The sequence below is a fragment of the Micromys minutus genome (assembly GCF_963924665.1).
Source record: "Micromys minutus genome assembly, chromosome: 15".
Classification (NCBI taxonomy): domain Eukaryota; kingdom Metazoa; phylum Chordata; class Mammalia; order Rodentia; family Muridae; genus Micromys; species Micromys minutus.
Genome location: NC_137984.1, coordinates 15,048,198 through 15,064,722, shown reverse-complemented (window position 1 = coordinate 15,064,722; position 16,525 = coordinate 15,048,198).

Sequence of the window (16,525 nt, the reverse complement as noted above, 5' to 3'; positions counted from 1 at the left end):
AAATTCATGTAGAGGTGTTTATAATCCTAAATATCTCGTTTGTGTTATTTTATAGAAAGTATAGATTGAGACCAAGATAAGAGCAAAACAGCAACACACAAAGGCTGAGAGACTTCAAGTACTGTTTAGAAGTGAAAAAAGATCCACGAACTTTCTCTTCTCCATTTTGTGAATTTGACTTTCTCTCGGTAAGCCTGAGGCACTCTCTACATACAAGGAGGATAGAATTCCTTACGGGAGAAAATCAGAGAGCAATAATGTATTCGTATTTCATTTCTAGAAGGCAGATTTTCTTGACAATATGTTGAGTCTTGAAGTTCAGTATCCTGTGGCTTCTTATCTTGTTTAATACATGAAATTCTAAGGTTGAAATATCAAGTTTCAAGTTCACATAGACCCTTAAAATGGTTGCAAATTTTTCTATCTGGTACCTTGAATACATAGAACAGTGCTTCACAGCACATAGGTAACTGAACAAACAAATAAAAATGTCAGTGTACTGAGCCGGACACCAGCCCAGTCAGGCGAGTGTCCCATACTCTATCATGCTCTACTCATGATCTGTTTAAACTCAGCTCAGGCTACCCCTGCATATTTAACCACTGGTGGAGATCTCTGTCTACACTGCTCCCTCACAACCGTGTCTCTAGGGCCTCACCTCTGTGCATGATCTCTGGGTGCAGGAAAGAACATTCTGAATATGTTTCCATTAAGAAATTAAGTCCTGACACTTCATAAAACTAAAACCCACTGTACAGTAAAGAAACAATCATGTAAAAAGGTAGCCCAAAGGATGGCAATGTTTGCTGTTTAAATATCTAATAGAAGATTAAAAACCAAAATATACATAGAACTAAAACATAAAACCAGGAAAATAAATGAACCAATTAATCTTAATCGGATGAGCACAGATTTGAACAGAAAGTTCCCAAAAAATAAAAACAACTAAAAAATATCTTTAAAACAGTTTAATATCCTTAACCAGAGAATAAAACTACTTTGATATTTCATCTCAACCTAGTCAAATTGGCTAAGATCAAAGAGTCAACTTAAATGCTCGAGAGGATGTTGGTAAAAGAACACTCTCAGTCGCTGTTAATGGGATAAAAAAACTAGTAGAAACAAGAAATCATTATGGAGAATTTTCAGAATTCTAAAATTAGCTGTGCCATATGGCCCCGCTAAACCACCCCTTCACATATATATTTCTACCCTAGAAAACCTAACTTAGTAGGTTTGTTGTTCCTATATTATCAATGTCCAGAAAATCAATCAGTCTAGATGCCATGCATCTAATGGGTGGCTAATGAAAACGAGGTACATGTGAGGGAACTCAGGGTCACAAAGAAAAATGTCACATTGTCTCTCTTACTTGTGAATCCTACATCTGAATCCCTTGATTTGAATATATAAACTGGAGTCATCACAGAGGCCAGAGGTAGTAAGGGACAGTAAGACCAGGTAGAGCAAAGGTCCTAGAGAAAAGGAAATTAAGACAAAGGTAATATAAGCTGGAAAGGGTATCATAGATCATACATAAATATTGTATATAATGTAATAGATAGTGCATATAAATTATACCAATATGTGCATAGTGGAAGTCAGGACTCTCAGAGGAAGTTTAGTGTGGAAGAAATTATAGGTAATAGAGGGAGGTATAGAAATTGTGTAAACACAGTATACTCAAGTATAAAATTTTAAAACTAAGAATTTCAGCTAGGCATAGTGGTGCAGACCTTTAATTCCAGCACTTGGGAGACATAGGCAGGCAGATCTCTGTGAGTTTCAGGTCTGCTTGGTCTTCATAGTAAGTTTGAATATTGTTTTATTCTAGCATGTCTCTAAATCCGACCGATTCTAGTGTCCGAGGATGGCCTTAGTACACGAATAGTTGACTTTGAGGATGATCCTGACTTGTACGTCAATATCATGCAGTCATGCTCAATTAACGTATAGAGTTCAAAGTCTCCAGCCTGAAAACACGTGACTGAGAAGATTAGAGATTAGACGTGTGGATACCTATTTTCTTTTCCTCATGCTTTGGTCCCGAACAGTCACTAGGTACCAAGTGGATGAAGAAAAGGCTATGGAAAACCATCATGGAACCTGGCATGGATTTCAGGATTGACAGCTCTCTCTGGAGTCATAAATAATACGAACCACCCTATTGGCTTCTGTGCTCCCGTGCTTAAACAAGCTGAGTGGGAGCCAGAGAGGATGAATCTAAGAGACTGATATACTGCCTGTGAACAGGTTCAGTCGTGATAGCTTCTACATTTTATTTCCTCGAACCATGAGATCTAACCTAGCATAAGCAGAAAATAAATAAAATACACGTAGCTTTGCACAGGAGAGTACAGTGCGAGTTACATTTTATGAACCAGGCATAGTTATGATTAAACCTATGAAAAAAAAAGATGCCACCCAATCCAAGATGTACGCTTTTAAAAGGAAGCATTTGAGAATACATTTTATCAAAACAATAACTTTCCAAAGAGTCACTTAAAGCACTAATCACCTGTCTACAGAATTAATTTAAATTAGACAGCTTTAACTCACTACTGCCTCCACACCAAACAGAAAACAAGCTTACAAAAATTAAATAGTAAAATAGCTTGTTCTTTCTACCAAACAGTACTTTTATTAAAAAAAGAAATACTGCTGATTTGGTTGATGGTGTTTAATCTTTAGAGTTGTGCCTCTTTGTACTTTTAGAGACTTTAGCAAACTATTTCTCATTATGAATGTAATAAAATTAAATATAAAAACATTTCTTTGGAGTGGTATTTCTGTGGGTGCATATTAGGGAAAACTACCCCTTCACAATTTTTCCATATTGATAGTTTTTTTTTTTTTTTTTTTTTTTTTTTTTTTTTTTTTTTTTTTACTATTCTCTAAGTTTTATAAGTTCATTAAATAGAAAGCAGGGGCTAAATTCAGTTCTACTCCTCAGTGTAGACAAGAGGATCAGTGGTCATCGCCAGCTCAAACCATGAAGAACATGTATGATCCCAACCCTGTGCCAGATTCATTCTCAATAACTCACTTTCCCTCTGAGTTCTTGCTTCCCAGAAGCGTCCATGATTTTCAACCCTTCTTAAGCAAGAAAAGAGGTTTAGGAAACAGACAGTCTCCACCTCTGCAGTGAGAAGTGAAAAGTAGTTGAATTTGATCAAACACTATTTTCAACACTGAGAAAGGGCAGAGAGGGTGACCTGGTGTGGGCTTCTCCATATGCATGAAGCTAAATGCTGTCCTGTTTCCTTCCAGATACAGCACATGGTTTTTGAGTCTATGATTATCTCTGAATTCACCAGTGACCTTCTGCCGTGCATCCTGTAATCTCTCTACTGAACTGCCATCTCACAGGGCAAGCCTTCTTGTCTATCATTAAAAACTCGCCCCAGGCTTGGTGTGGCACCCAGAAATTAGTGTCTGTTTTATGACCACGTCTTCATTTGCATTGTTTCTCGGCCCCACATTGCCGTTGGCGTTCATACTCTTCTGTTTAATTACTTTTGTCACCTTACAGTGGATGAAAGATTTATTAAAACTTTGACAGATACAATGACTATTTTATAGCAAACCTCTTATTAACAAATGAAATAAAACAGTCCCTTACAAATGGCCATCACAGAAAATGTTTAACTTATCAGTGTAGTAAAAGGTCATCGTGACCTCTACCTCAATGTTATAGCTCCAGTGACAAAGACCTACAGCCACAATTGTACACAAAAACACTAAAGCTTGTCTAGAAACAGACTTATCACATAGCATCCTACTGATCAGAATCATAATGTAAGTTGTTTGAAAATAAACGTAACAAAACAGTGCTCACAGACATCTATTGAGCTGAGAACAGCTTTTCCAATAGAGAAGTTAGAGAAAGGATTGAAGGAGATGAAGGGGTTTGCAACCCCATAAGAAAGAACCATACTAACCAACCAGAGCTACCAGGCACTAAACCCCTATGGAAAGAGTGCACATGGACGGACGCATGGGTCCAGCTGCACATGTAGCAGAGGATGAACTTGTTGGGCATCAGTGGGTGGAGAAGCCCTTGATCCTGCCAAGGCTTGATACCCCAGAGTAGGGGAATGTCAGGTTGGGGAGGCAGGAGGAGGTTGGGGGACACCCTCATAGAAGCAGAGGGAGGGATTGAGGTAGGGGGTTTATGGAGGGAAAATGAGGAAAGGGGATAACATTTGAAATCTAAATAAAATATATCCAATTTAAAAAAAAAAACAAAAAGAATATTTTTATAATGTGACTTTGAGGTTTGTCTTTAAAGCTAAACCAAATAAGTTGAAGTCTGATGCCACTGTGCTGAACCGAGAATCCAGAGCCTTATATAAAATTGCTTCATGCGCAGGAGAATGGGTAGCATTACTAAATGAAAAAAGGAATAGCTTTACCCAGTAGGTTATTTAATTATTACCCTGGGAACTTAATAGATCAGACATATTTTCCTGTCTTGATACTCCATAAATGTTGTGTCATAAATTAATATAAAAAATTATTTTGGCACAGAAATTTGAAAATTAACACAGAACATTCTGTCCTAATTGTTAATTTTCTTGTCTATCTAGTTATAATACATATGAGGAAAAGAAAATATATTATTACTTAGTCATATTAAAAGACATTGCATTTCAATAAATTATTAATCTAACCACATTCTTTTGTTGAAGGGTGAAGAATTTAGTCCAAAGGTAGGGCACTTGCTATTGTGCACAAGGTGCTCAGTACAAAAATGTAATAATTAATAATAATGTCATATGCAACTACACCTAAGCCCACAGCCTTAAGTCATAGATATATTCTAAATACATACATACCATGTACTTTATAAGTGTAAGCATAGATCAACATTTGTATGAAAATTATAAATTAGATAAGATTGAAGGATATAAGTAATATTCTTTTACCAAATAAATTAAATTACACTGAAGAAGTGATTTGCAGTATTTATGTGGAAATGTTTACAATAACTGTTTATGTAGTAAATATCACAGAAATGTAAAATAATGTCTTATTGACTTTCAAAGTTGTAAAAACCAAAGTGAATCTATTTCAGCTAAAAACATTGATTTTGCCATGAATTGATCTTTTTTAAATTTGTCTGCCTATTTCCGCAGCACAAGACAAAACTATTCTTTATATCTCAATATTTCTACACTTAGATACCTTCTTGCAGGCAGAACATTGTTCATATCTGCAGTTTTGTAGTCTCAGTCTTTAGAGCGGGGACTTTGCCTTTATAATATGATGTTCATCATATGTTTTCTGAGTAAGCATGATTCAAGACCGTTGAAATTTGTGAAGAACACTGTAATATTTTTTTTTCTGGGTATATCAGTCTCACTCAGTGACAAGGTTGCCTTTGCTTGACTAGATAGACTTTCAAATTAGGAGCACTTTAGTCTTCTGAAATGACTTTAACAATAATACTGTCATTATTGATGTCACTCTTATGGTGTGGATATGAAGTGGGTCTGGAAAGGCTCAGGGGACAGCTGGGGGTACTGTGCAATGGTAAGAGGTAAGTGGGAGCCTTTCCTCACCCTTTGACATGAGCACTGTTGGATGCATAGGCTGATGATTTTATGGTGTCACTAGGAGTCAAGGCCTGTTTGAAGGCTGCTGTTCTAGATGGGCACTTCTTTCCCCAACTCTCTCTCTCTCTCTCTCTCTCTCTCTCTCTCTCTCTCTGACTCTCTCTCTCTCTCTCTCTCTCTCTCTCTCTCTCTCTCTCTCTCTCTCTCTCTCTCTGACTCTCTCTCTCTCTCTGACTCTCTCTCTGTCTCTCTCTCTGTGTCTCTCTCTGTGTCTCTCTGTCTCTCTCTCTCTCTGTGTCTCTCTCTCTCTGTCTCTCTCTCTCTCCTCTCCTCTCCTCTCCTGTTCTCTCTTCCTTCCTTCCCTCCTCTTCCTCTCCCAACTCTCCCCATCCCTCCTTCCCCACCCGACTCTCTTCCTCTCTCTCTGTCTCCAGCCTGCCCGGCATACCATGAGCAGTTTCCTTTGCCACTCATTCCAACCAGGATAATTCTGCCTCACATGGATCCACAACCCACGGAGCTAGCCAAACATGAACCAAAACCTATAAATCAGTGAAATTAAGTGAAAGGAAAGCCCTCTTTTCCTCAAATTCTTTGCAGGGAATTTTGTCATGATGACAAGAAGGTGACACTGTGATCAAGATCCTTCTAATCACCATCAAAACTGATGTGGGAATGCAGAGTTTAAGATGGATTTTCCCATTTATTAATCATTTTCCAACACTGTCTGTATTGGTTAGCTTTTCTCTTGCAATGATAAAATAATGGCCAAAACAACTTGGGGAGGACAAAGTCTAATTGACTTACAGGTTACAGTTCACCATGAAAGAAGCTAAGAAAGAAACTCAAGGGAGAAACGTGGAGGCAGGAATTGAAGCAGAGACCATGGAGAAGCCTTGCTTGCTAACTTATTCTCAATGGCTTATGTGTGAAGTCTTATACAAGGCCCTCTGCACAGCGGCTGCTGTCCACAGTATGCTGAGTCCTTCAACACCAAAGAATAAACAAAATATTTCTACAGGCATGCTCACTAGTCAATCTGATGATGAAAGGTTTTCAATTGAAGCTTCCAATTCCCAGACGAATTTAAGTTTTTCAAGTTACAGAAACTAAACAGTGCACTGTCTCAGACTTGGGGAATAGCAAATTATATGCTTTTTAGACAAAGAGGAATAATAATTCCAAAAGGCTAATAACTTATAATAACTAATGCAAAACCACTTGTCATGCAGTAGAATAAGCAACAATAGCATCCAGAAGTATATTTAAAAATTTGCCCCATCTTTCTGATATTGTGTTCAGCCAAGCTGCATTTGTTACCAGCACGATTTGCATGACTCTTACTCCCCTGTTGGTGAAGGTCTTGAAACTCTAACCTTGTTCAAAAGTAAATTTCTTTCACAGAAAGAGTTGCTCTCTAGGTATGGTAGTGCACACTTTTAATGCGGACATTTTTAAAACCGAAGCAGAAGAATCCTGAGTTCATGTGATCCTAGGCTAAACAGTGAGACTGTCCTAAAAAAAATAAAAAAATAAAAAAAAACCAAACTTTCAGAACCTATGAGAATATTAAAACTATTAAAATTAAACAATAGCCATAAATATTTTTACTTTTTTTCAATTACAGCACTTGCTATATTTTCCTTCCTGTTTGCCAGCTGCCATGTTTTGAGCAAGGCCTATGCAGTCTAACAGTTTCTCCTATACTTCAGTAAATACCAAAAACACAAATAAATGCAGTCTTGGTTACATAGCTATATTAGCATTCTTACACTAAATAAGATTTCAAATAATCTTTCATTATTATTTAGTAATAGTCCATTTTCAAATCATCTTTACTGTCAAAAAAGATAATTGTACAACTAGATTATATAATTAATAATCTAAAATGAAATTCAACTCAACACATATGGTTTCTATAGCTCTGAAGTCTTCATTAATCAAACAGACTCCTTTCCATAATTTTTCATGAAATTGATATTAGAAAAACTGAACCAACCACATTAGAAAATTTCCTATGTTCTGAAATGTATTTTTTCTTTCAAATGGGAGTCCAGAGATTAAAAACATGTATATTCATGTCTACTTGTTTATTAGAAAACACTCTGTGGCTGGTCAGTAGCTCCAAAACATGGCATCCTCACAGTGTGGCTACAGCACTCTGAGGTAATACGATAAATCAGTGTGTTGTTTAGAGACATGCAGGGAAATGAAATTAGACGTTGTAAGTACAATATTTAGTTTTAGAAGAAAATGTAGAAATGGTCAAGCATGGAATAAAAATAACAGACTTCTCTTTCTTCTCTCCATTGTGAATGGCAGTTAAGGGCACAGAAAGGAAGGATTCCTTATTTTTCTAAGCCAGCAGGGCAGGAGCTGGCCTTATGAGGTAGGAGGGCTTTTCTCAGCATCCCTTTATAGTAACCTCTACCCCTTTATATTCTTCAAGTTTTGAACATAGCACACTTTCTCTTAGACTGTGTAGCTCTAATTAAAACAAAGGTCTGCAAACCAAATACGCAATCTCCCTGCCCCTTTGTCACATTCATTGTTGCCCTTAGTCTGCATATTTTTATTAGGGCATACTTCACTATGTTTGAGTGATCATATACAGGCAATCATAAAAATCTAACAGGTGGATTTTTTGTTGTGTGTCAGCAGTACCATCGTAGTGAAGCAACCAATCTGAAAAGTAACATTTAACACCTAATACAAGGGACGGCAGAATGTGACCATCTGACATTCTCTCCCTCATTCACATCAGAAGTGAGACACGCTGTGCTTTCTTGTGCACACGCAAATGCATCCTTTACACGACACTGTTGCAGAGTAACAGAATTTTCTAAGTATCTAACTATATCCAGAAGCAAAATAAACCTGTCTCAAAGAAAAACAGATTAATGAATATGTATTTAGCTTAAGTATGGATATCAGGTTATCCATGACTCAATCTAATAAAAAAAATATAATTTTTTCTAGCATATGACTGCTTCCTTCCATCTTTAGCCATTCTCTCTAATATAATTTAGCAATTACTGGTAAACCATGTGTCCTGTCTGCCTTAGGTTTGTTCCCCTCCCACCTCTATTACCCTATCCAATATAAACTCACCTCTCCTACCTCTTAGCTCTTCTTCCTCTCTCCTTTTCTTTCTCTTCCCTCTGTGTCCCTCAGTTCATCCCACTTTCCTTCTAGCTGTTTAGTGTATACATTTATGCAAAAATGTTTAACATTTTTTCTTTTATCTTTGTTTTTTAAAATAAAATTTAAAAAAATAAAATAAAATCTGATAGTGATGAATGAAAATATATATATATATATATATAATTAAATAAAACAAAAATCCATTTAAAAAAACAAGCTTACATTTGTACTTATATAATGAAATATTAAAGACTCTATCTCATCAGAATCTGTAGGGAGTAAATAAGGCAGCTAATGTAATATAGAGAGAATGGTATGTAGTACTTCTTAAGTACTCAGAAATATAGATTATCGTGTTATCACTGAATCTAATTTGAAATGGACAAATGTGCATAAAAGACTGAAGGGAGGTTAAATAGTGTCAGAGAGTGAAATGAGTAAGCCACAGCTGTGTTCAGTCTGGCAAAAAATGCTGTTAATTTGGAATAGAGTAATAGGATGGAAATGAGAGAGTGAACGTCGTGAAGAGTAAATGGATTCACACATGTAGGATTGGGTGAAACATGAGTTTATAAAATTATGAAAAAGAAATTTCAGGTATGATTTCTAATGTGTGTCAGACACAGATGAAGTAGGAAGAGGTTTGAAGAGTAACCAGGAAGATGGCAGGATAAAAAATCCCGGAAATAGCCCCAGGTGAATAGATTTGTGTGTCCTTATTTCCTGTAAGGATAAAGGTCACACGGGTCACTGCAGATGTGGAAAGAACATGTTGAAGAGCTCATCATGGGAGAAGTTTTTTCTCTCATTACTCCACATGTGCAATTTATACTTGGCCAACACTGTCCTTTAACACATCGCATTAATCTGTGTCTTTTCTTTTGTTGGTCTGGTTTCAGGATATCCCTCTGACTCTTTATCACTTAAATGTAAGTTCGTATCATTAGCATTCAATGTAGATTATGTCTTCTCCAATAGCCTACTTTATAAGCAGCTACTTAGTAACAAACATGATAAGTACTGTTTTCTTTTGTTTTTAATTTCTTCTACTTTTGTGATGCCCTTGAAGAAATAGTTATTCTTCTTTTAATTGAATAATTTTATTTTTAAAAAACATAGATAAATGTACAGATTTTAAGCATTTTGTATAATAGTATACGAATACATTATTGTCAGTACTTTTTTTTTTAAAGGTTCAATAGTGTGCATTAAGATCTTACTAGTTACAATGAGCATAAAGTACATGTAAAACAAAATGAAACCTGGAGTTAGTCAAAGTTTTCTTGCTGTGTAAAGATTAAGCATAATGGTTTTTCATTTACTTTTTTTCTTTTTTTCTTTTTTTTCTTGGACACAGTACTACCTGAAGACCCAGTTATTCCACTTCTGGGCATATACACCAGAGATGCTCCAACATACAACAAAGATACATGCACCACAATGTTCATAGCAGCCCTATTTATCATAGCCAGAATCTGGAAAGAACCCAGATGTCCTTCAGTAGATGAATGGATACAAAAATTGTGGTATATTTACACAATGAACTACTTACTACTCAGCTATCAGAAACAATGACTTTATGAAAATCTTAAGAAAATGGATGCATCTAGAGAATATCATCCTGAGTGAGATAACCCAGTCACAAAAGAACAGACATAATATGCAGTCACTGATAATTGGATACTAACCCCAGAAAGCTCTGAACACCCCAGAAACAACTCACAGACTATACAAAGTTCAAGAAAAAATAAAAGTTATTCTTAACAAACTATGTCTAATTTTCATATCTGGGCTATAATAATGACTCTTACTATGCTTGTGCCAACTGTCTGTCTCATATACAATATGGTCTACTTTTGGACTCTGGTGCCCTACGAGATGTCTGAGATATGCAGTGAAGTGTTTAGCCCCAACATGTAGATTAAATGAGTAGAAATGTCTGAGTGAGAAGAGCACTGAGCTGTGCTTTTGGGGAATTCCTTCAAATTATCATGCTGTGATATTCTACCATATGTCAATTAATATTGAAGGTGCCCTTTCTTGTTCACAAATCCCCACAATATCTTTGTATATATATTTTTTCCATACTGTATTCCAAGCTGATATCTATACCACTGTACCACATGTTAACTGTTAATGGTCCTATTACAAGAATATGTATGTCTCTGCAACCTTTTAAAATGGTAGATTCTAACACACTTGGAATCATAAATTAGAGGCCAGTGAACATTTTTTAAAAAATAAAAACATGAAGGGGTGGTCCATTCCACTTATCCAAATGTTCACAGGATGGCTTTGTCTGTCTAGAGTTGATGTCATAATACAAACTAATTAAGACCTATGTAGTTCAAGGACTTCAGTTCCTTAACCACTGAATAATTCCTTACTGTAATTGTTTTATTTGAATCCATGTGCTAATTTTCACAATCCCTTTTAGTTTTGAGAAATTAATTCTCTTTCAATATAGTTACTAAATAGGCATTCATTTTTAGAACTATAACTTCTATGTGAAATATTTTCATTCATTTACTTCCCTTTTTGCCTCCAACATTGATATGTATTCTCTTTTCATTTCTATTGCAGCCAGACGTGTGTCTTGTTTTCTGTCTTGTAGGTAAAGCTTATCTCCTGCCTCTAGAGTTCCAAAATTACTCCAATTAATTTTTAAAAAATGTATATCTAATTCATTAGACACAAATACTTGAAACAAAAGGTACATTCTATTTTTCTTTAGCCCTGATGTTTTGCAGTTTTCCTAAACCAGTTTGGCATCTTAAAATGCCATGAAATAATTAGAGAGATCACAGAAGTCCAGCCCTCTCCTTGGCTGGGGAACAGAACATGTCAGTGCACCATATGCTCCCCCTACACTTCAATGCCGCCTTCTGAAAACTCATCATTTCCAACTTCAGCGTTTCTAAGCAACCACTCTAATATTTTCAGCCTCAAATTGGATGAGGGCCCCAGTGAAAGCATACAAAGAAAAAGAATTCACGGAAATATCCCTAGGATATATCATGGTGTGCTCAGATGCAAGGGAAGGAAAGGCATTTTTTCCTTTGAGGATCTGGGCTTGCAGCAGGCAGTTTCTTCCCCTCACAGTTAGTGAGAGTTGTGTGGTAATTAAAAAGGCTTTAAATATCAGCAGTTTCCGAATGGGGCTTTTTGATTTCTGTATGCACTGTAGTGCTGAGTACCACACCAACGGTCCTGTGGATGTTAGACAGCATCCTTCCGTTTAGTATATGATTTTATATATTTATTGTTCAGGTTGATATTAGGGTTATAAATGAATAAGTTTGGATGTAAATGCAAGCTTTTCCCCTGGAAGCGAGTAATAGCATTTGGATATCTCATACTATTGGCACTTAATGTTTCCTTATTTACTTTCTCACATAAGCTGCATAGTATAAAAGATATAAACTGCATGATTCAGGATAGGTAAGAAAAGACAGGAAAGTTACAAGGCTTGACAACATATTTATCCAATGAACAATCATAAAAACTTCTAATGAAAACAAGGAGCAAGCTAGTGAGAGAACATGGAATGGGTATTTGGGAATCTAAACTGTGGATAAAGAAACTGATATCTAAAATAGGAATCCAGGTGTTTTGAGTTCCAATCCAACATCTGGTCACTGTTTGACCCTTACCAGGAAATTTAAAGTCTGTCAGCTCTCAACTGAATACTACAGAATATACCCAAGTTACTACGACAAATAAATGACATTCATCAAGTTCTAAACTACTGTTAAAGAATCCCTACCATATTATAAACATATTTTCATTCTTAATTTCCTTACTTTCTTGAGAAAAAAAATGATTGAAAATATCCATTTTCCAGAAAATGAACAGCTTTCAGCCTTTCTGAAAATTCTGGTGTGAAATTCTTCAGGCAGCAGAACTTGTCAGGGAATGTGTTAACCACGACTCTCCAACATCCATCAAAGGTTTGCTTTTGCTGCTATTTATTGTACTCTAATATATCAAAGGTCCTGAGCCCTTTCTGCCTCTTCTTGTCTTGCTCAGAGACTCTCAAGCCTCAGTAGTAATCAAACCTATCAAGTGGATGAGTAATGAACTGAAATGTCACATCTCTGGCTGGAGTCTACCCACAAAGCAATGTCGCCTGCTTATCCTCTGCCAAAATCCTGCTCCACTGAAGGCAGAGTCTGTCCCCAGAGCAGCACAGTGACACCTTTGGCCTAAAAGGCTTTGCCTCTGGACATCTCTCCATGCTTGCAATTGTTTATTAGAAATGTTCTCCAATGAATGTTGATTTCTTTTTTATTATCACCCTGAAGCCAAGAATTTATTCACTTAGAAACAAGAGAGTCCTTCCTGGGCTTTTATTATATTCAGCTTGTAGCTTTTCTTTTCTTTTCTTTTTTGAAGAATTTTATGATCTGGTGACTACATCCTATATATCATATTTGAATGGTGTCTTAGTCAGGATTTCTTTTTTTTTAAACGACTTTATTTTACAAAACAAAGATAAATGTACAGATTTTAAACATTTTTTGCTTAAAATTATACATTTTTGTCAGTACTGTTTTTTCAGACATTAAAATAATTTTTACATAAAACCATGTGAATATATTTTTTTAGTCAGTACTTGATTTTTTTCAAGGGCTTGACAGTATGCATTGAAAACCTAATAGTTACAATAAGCGTAAAGTACATGCAAAACAAAATGCAACATGGAAATAGTCAAAGTCTTCTTGTTTTGTAAATATATGTATATTTTTTTGTTTTCTTTATTTCTTGGACTTCATACAGTCTGTGAGCTGTTTCTGGGGGAGTGCAAGCCTCTGGGGTTAGCATCCCACTATCAGTGACTGCATATTATGTCTGTTCTTTTGTGACTGGGTTATCTCACTCAGGATGATATTCTCTAGATGCAGCCATTTTCTTAAGAATTTGGTTAAGTCATTGTTTCTGGTGGCTGAGTAGTATTCCATTGTGTATATGTACCACAATTTTTGTATTCATTCATCTTCTGAAGGACATCTGGGTTCCTTCCAGCTTCTGGCTATTATAAATAGAGCCGCTATGAACATTGTGGTGCATATATCTTTGTTGTGTATTAAAGTGTCTCTGGGGTATATGCCCAGAAGTGGAATAGCTGGGTCTTCAGGTAGTACTATATCCAATTTTCTGAGGTATCGCCAGACAGATTTCCAGAGTGGTTGTATTAGCTTGCAATCCCACCAACAGTGGAGAAGTGTTCCTATTTCTCCACAGCCTCGCCAGCATCTGCTGTCATCTGAGTTTTGGATCTTGGCCAATCTGACTTGTGTGAGGTGGAATCTCAGGGTTGTTTTGATTTGCATTTCTCTGATGTCGAGCACTTCCTCAGATGTTTCTCGGCCATTCCGTGTTCCTCAACTGAAAACGTTTTGTTTAGCTCTGTACCCCATTTTTTAATAGGGTTATTTGATTCTCTGGTGTCTAGCTTTTTGAGTTCCTTGTACACCTTGGATATTAGGCCTCTATCTGATGTGGTGTTGGTAAAGATCTTTTCCCATTCTGTTGGTTGCCGTTTTGTTTTCTTGACGATGTCTTTAGCCTTACAGAATTAGTCAGGATTTCTATTCCTGCACAGACATCATGACTGTGAACAAGTTGGGGAGGAAAGGGTTTATTCAGCTTACACTTCCACATCGCTGTTCATCACCAAAGGAAGTTAGGACTGGAATTCAAGCAAGTCAGGAAGCAGGAGCTGATGCAAGGGTTATGGAGGAATGCTTCTTAGTGGCTTGCTTCCTCTGGCTTGCTTCCCCTGGCTTGCTCAGCTTGCTTTATTATAGAAGCCAGGTCTACCAGCCCAGAGATGGCACCACCCACAATGGGCTGGGCCCTCCCTCCTTGATCAGTAGTTGAGAAAATGCCTTATAGCTGGATCTCATAAAGGCATTTTCTCAACTGAGGCTCCTTTCTCTATGATAACTCCAGCTTGTGTCAAGTTAACACAAAACCAGCCAGTACAATTAGTATTTCAAACTTTTTAATATCTTTTACATGTGTTGTATTTGATACTATAAATTAGAAAAGACAAATTCTCTTACCGCAACATAATGTTATTGAGATTTAAATGAGTTACTGGAAACTACATGGCATATAAGATCTAACATGGAACTCCTCTGATGGTTCAGTTTCTTACTTAAAATAGCATCGTAAATTTTTCTTATTGAAACAGTATTTAGTCAATAATAAACATAGATGTTTCATAACACACCATTGCTGGATGTGTAGTTTCTTCCAGTACTTTTGACTTTGTAGTATGCAAGGTGTATACAAGTCAATTGCACAAGGTCCCTGTTCCCCATTCTCTGTCTCTGGCAGTCTTTCTGCCTCCATTGCTAGCCCCATGCAGTGGCCACCTATCTTAAGGCTCTCTGCTCACATCCCCTGCATCTGGCCCCCTGTGATTACAGCCACAATTGCCAGTAGCATTGTAAAATCAAAACTCTTTTTTTTCCTTACAACTTTATTTAAAAAGGAGAGATACATGTGCAGATTTTTAAAAGCATTTTGGCATAACACTATATGAATATATTTTTGTCAGTACTTAATTTTTTTAGAGGTTTGGTAGCATGCATACTCTAGAAACTTGTAACTTATCAGTCAGATTTATATTGATAAATTCTCACTCTACAAAATATTTACACAATAATCTCAGAGCCAATTGAGATTGATATAAACTGTCCACTTAGATAAGGCAAATTGTCCTATAATTATCCATTCCTTGTGATATATTCATAAGGCTAAAGAAGGAAAATCTTAACCCTTGTTTTAAGTTATCCACTAAAGAATAACAATTGAGTTGATTCTAGTTTTAAAGAATTTTAATAAATATGTAATTATTCCAAACCAGTGGCTTCTCTCAGATTTAGAGATAAAATTGATAAAAATAAATGACAAAAAGAAAAACAAACTTATTAAGACCATCACAGGCTCACCCATGCTGGGGTTTAAGGAAGATTATGAGGAGCTTATTAAAACGAACCACTAAATAAACAAATGAACCCAAAGCCAAACAGCTTCTCCAGGAGAGTGAACATGCAGTATTGCTAAGATCTATACTCTCAGACGCCAGGAAATTGAGAAAATATCAGAAGACAAACAAGGAAACAGGAAACTGTGACCCTCTTCTTAGGACAAAAATCAAGTGCCAAAAACTGCCTTTGAGGGACCCACTGGGTGCAATAATTAGGGAGCAATAATTTTAAGTCACTTAGATACATACTAATTAAAGGAAATACATTTAAAGAAAATTTGAAAACACAGGGATAAGCGTCACCAGATGGAGAATAGCAATTAAAGGATGCTAGGAGGAGAAAGAGACTGAGGTGCAGGAGGTTAGTGAAGCATGCTGTTAGGACTAGGCGGTTGCTTGGAACCAAGGGAAGGATCACTATCAGGAGGGGTCCACAGCAAGGACGCATCTGAAGAACAAACAAGAAGAAGTGACATCCGTCTCAAATATATGTGGGACAGAGCAAACACACCAGCATATTTGCAAAGGGAATTCTTTAAGGGGGTAGAAATAGAGAGATGAGAGCTAAACCTTTCCAGAGGCGATGCAGAATATCATACATAAAAGAACTTTGAGGAACTCCAAGGAATCAGCACTCAAAGACATTCATAGAAGAACATGGCAGCTCAATTGTTCAGAAATGAACATGAAATACTCTTAAAAGCAAGAAGACGGAGAGGGCAAATATACACAAAGGACAGCAAGCAAAATTAATCGCTGCCTTTTCTCTTGATGGAAAAAAAAATCATTAAAATTTGAATCCTCGGAAGAGAATCATAATCTA